At 35.7% G+C, this 3,822-nt stretch overlaps 1 long non-coding RNA gene across 2 annotated transcripts; it reads right to left on the reverse strand.

The window, feature by feature from the left end:
* Nucleotides 1–391: 391 nt before the first annotated feature.
* LOC107472072 (uncharacterized) lies at nucleotides 392–3,206 on the reverse strand. 2 transcript variants are annotated; one of them, XR_008005620.1, is made up of 3 exons: nucleotides 3,077–3,206; nucleotides 2,420–2,569; nucleotides 392–462 (listed from the first exon to the last, which is right to left on the reverse strand). It is a non-coding gene; the product is annotated as an uncharacterized LOC107472072 (long non-coding RNA). The 2 variants fall into 2 exon arrangements; XR_008005619.1 differs by having other exon boundaries at nucleotides 398–2,033.
* Between the last annotated feature and the right edge of the window lie 616 nt (nucleotides 3,207–3,822).

Here is a 3,822-nt window from a genome sequence, read left to right on the forward strand (position 1 = left end):
GAGGATGGGAGGTAGCCATTGACAACGGTGAAACCCTACATACAGCTTGCCATGGAAGGAGACTTGCGTGTTTGAAGAAGAAGACAGTAGGAAAGCAGAGATTCAGAAGATGGAGCATCTCCAAACCTCAACCTATTCTCCATTACTGCAAAACAAATAATCAACTCATGTTCTTTTGCTTTTCACAATCAATCCTGATAATTTCTGATATCCTGACTAAGATTTACAAGATAACCATAGCTTGCTTCAAGCCGACAATCTCTGTGGGATCGACCCTTGCTCACGCAAGGTATTACTTGGACGACCCAGTACACTTGCTGGTTAGTTGTGCGGAGTTGCAAAAGTGTGATTGCAATTTCGTGCACCAGTCACATATCTATTTCCTTATCTTTGGTTACAAAATATCAAATTTCATGAGTAGTGTGTTCATCCATTATGAGCTCCATTATTTTTATCACTGCCCTACAGAATTTTAAATAACCTGAAGTTAGTGCATGTTATAAAGGCTACTTTAATTAAGTCCAACAAATCCAATTCCAAATCCAAATTGATTAAATATGAAAATGGCAAGGCCACTTTAATTAGGTCCTGCAATAATACATATTCAGCCATCACATACCTATCCTAATTCAACACAAATCAAAAACAAGAAATAATCCCTATACAAGGTCACAACCATATGCTCCCCTTGGTACTTTTTTATCTAGCACTATCACATACCTATCCTAATTCAACATATACTTTATTTTTGTAGAAACTAAGAAAAATAAAATGTCAGCTCCTGCAATAATTGAATTAAACACATATACTTATTTCTTTCTATTTATCTATGGAAATTGAAAGAAAAACTCATGACAAAGCAGCAAATTAAGCAATCACCAGTACATATTAAGCCTAAAAGTAGAATGAGGCAGGAAACTTGCCAAGGCCAACAAATAGATGAGAAGATAAAGCATAGAAAAAATTATAGTTAAGCAATCAGCAGTACAAATTCAGTCAACAGTACACTACAAGAACAAATTATAGTAAAACAAATTCCACTTGTGATTTTATTTTAGAGGTTCTATTACAGAACAAATAAGTAATAACAACTTAACATTCATTAGCTTAGTTGCCTCTATAGAAGCTGTGGGAGTTTTTAAAATTAAACTAAAATAAAAATAGTCACCTAGCACCCAGAAACTAAATCTGTGCCCTAACAGCAACAGCAGTACCGCAGCAGAAGCAAACCAAGAGAGGTGGCAACGGCAACAACAGCGAGAAGACAAATATTAAAAGCCTAGAATAAAAAAAACTAGACTTAAATAAATACTAATAAGATTCAGTTCAGGAATAAAACTTATAGCAAGCAAACAAACCCAAGATTCAGTTCAAGCAAACAAATGATATTTATTATGCAAGCACGAAAAAGAAAAGAAAAAAAAACTTCTAAGAAAAAGAATAATACTTAAAAAGATACTCTCTTTCTCACCTTCAATTCTAAAAAAGTGCAAGCTATATAATGAATGCCGAATTTTCAAAATTAAAATTTGCACTTCCTTCAATTTTAAAATTATTAGAATCCATGGAATAATTAAACTTTATTGTTGTGATATAAGGAGATTCCCAAAATAAACAATTTAGGTTTCTTATATAATTTTGTAAATTATTTTCGCCTTTAAATTTCATCAAGAAATTTAGTTAATTAAAAAGTTAATTTAAAATGGAAAATGCTAACAATAAAATCTTGTTCCTGTTAAGTGAATTCAACTAAAGTGTGAGACATGAGCTCTTAACGAATGCTAACCGATGATGGATTCTAGAATCTGGCAAATAAACATACACTAAGCACATTTCTTTTGTTATCATTTATGCAAGAAAAGAAGTTGCCTAGTCTAACTTAATCTAATACCGTATATGAGGTAAGACAGCTGATTACCGTGTCTTGCATTTTATCATAGAATGAATGCTTGTAGCAACCACACCGTCCTCGAAGCTGTGACTTGGTCCAGCTACAAATCTTAACACCAGTATACGAACCAATAATTTTATACCTGTGCAAATTGGCAGTGAACATCAATAAACTAATATGGATCCATTCTAGTTTGCTTGCTTCCCTAAACCAAAAATTTACAGAAATGAACCAAATGCATGATGTATCACAACATCAATAAACCAAATTAGCCACAGAGCTCTTTACAGTACTTAATCTGATTTGTAAATGTATTTTCCCGAGAACAACAATTTGATATATTTGGTCTATTGAAGACTAAATTGAGACATGCTTAAACTTTCAAGGACTGGTTTAAGTTTTTAACTATTAACCCTGAAATTAACATACCTTTTTCTTAAAAAAATTGCTGCAAAACTGGGTAGGAGAAAAATACACCCAAAAGTCACAAAGCAGAAGAAGAGGAAGGAACAAGGTTTCAAGATGTACCTTGGTAATTGTTGACCCAAGATGGCAGTGGACACCTACAAGCTTAACCTCATTAGAATGCTCCTTTATAGCATCTAAAAACCACTGCAGCTTCTCATTTCTAATGCCAAATTTAGAGTTCTTATTTCCAGTGGCAACATAAGGATAGACCTAAGCAGAAAAACAAGGGTCTCTTAAGATATTTTTAGAATAATAAACAGGACATCAAACATACAAATAAGTACACTACAACTTTAGAGGTTTCAAGTTGGACCAACAGTGATGTTGTGCACATAGCAGTTAATCATAAAAATAGCAGCAAGAGGGTGAGAAACCACAATAACAATTGAAATGGAGGGTTTTACTTATGAATGTTGCATATTGACACATTTTTAATGTTACATATCACGAGCTTATATTATTTGCTCTTTTCTATCACCTTTCAGATCCAGAGAACCAGGACCTTCCCCCTTGTACCTTTCAGAACATAACATGTATCGAGTACAAATTTGAAAATTTTACTCCAAAAACAAGCTGATAGAATCACGAATTGAAAAAGCACATGAATTTCACCAATTGAAACCACAAACACAAATTACTAAAAAGTAGCATTCATCAGAGATACACGCATTCAAATAATAATAGCAGAAAGTGAGATTAGGATGAAGAAAAGAATACCTAACAGTATTCCTGTGCTGCATTTCCTTGAGGAGAGAAATCTCGCGAAATGCAGTGCTAGGAACGCCTTCATCCTCCTGCTCAAGGAAAATCTTCTTGAGAGCGATGGTCTCATTGGTAACGTGGTCGCCAGCCTTGCAAACGACGCCGTAGGTTCCTTCCCTAATCTTCTCAACCTTCTCGTACTGCAATGAATGAAGCAAGCAAAAAGTGATGAATCGGAATATGAGGAAAAAGAGAGAATCGGTGAATGAAGTGAGGATTAAAACTAAAAGGCGTAGAATCAGAAATTGTGAATGTAAATGGAAGAAATTAGGGTTTACATTTCATCTTGCATGCAGTGGGGGAGCGCAGGCGGAGCAGCGACTCTTCTGGAGGTGAAAGCTGCGGTGGCCGCACCTCACACAGAGAGAGGCGAGCAGCACCACGACCATGGCTGGGTTCGAGAAGATGAGGCTGAGCAGAACCGCGACACAGAGAGAGGCGAGCAGCACCACGACCAGGGCTGGGTTCCATCGCGAAGATGAAGCTGACGGCGCCTTAGCTTTTAGGGTTCGAGAGGGTTCGAGCGAGAAGAAGATGAACGCTGAATTTTTAGGGTTTTATTGTTTTAGTTAGTGTGTAAGTTATTAGTGTGTGTTGTTGGGTAAAATTTGATAACTTAGAAAAAGAAAGGGTTAAATGTGGGAAAAATAGGTGGGAAACTAAATTTTAGGGGAGTAAACTCTATCGGTACGTTTTTTTAT

This window comes from Arachis duranensis, unplaced genomic scaffold (genome assembly GCF_000817695.3).
Source record: "Arachis duranensis cultivar V14167 unplaced genomic scaffold, aradu.V14167.gnm2.J7QH unplaced_Scaffold_86067, whole genome shotgun sequence".
NCBI classification, from domain to species: Eukaryota; Viridiplantae; Streptophyta; class Magnoliopsida; order Fabales; family Fabaceae; genus Arachis; species Arachis duranensis.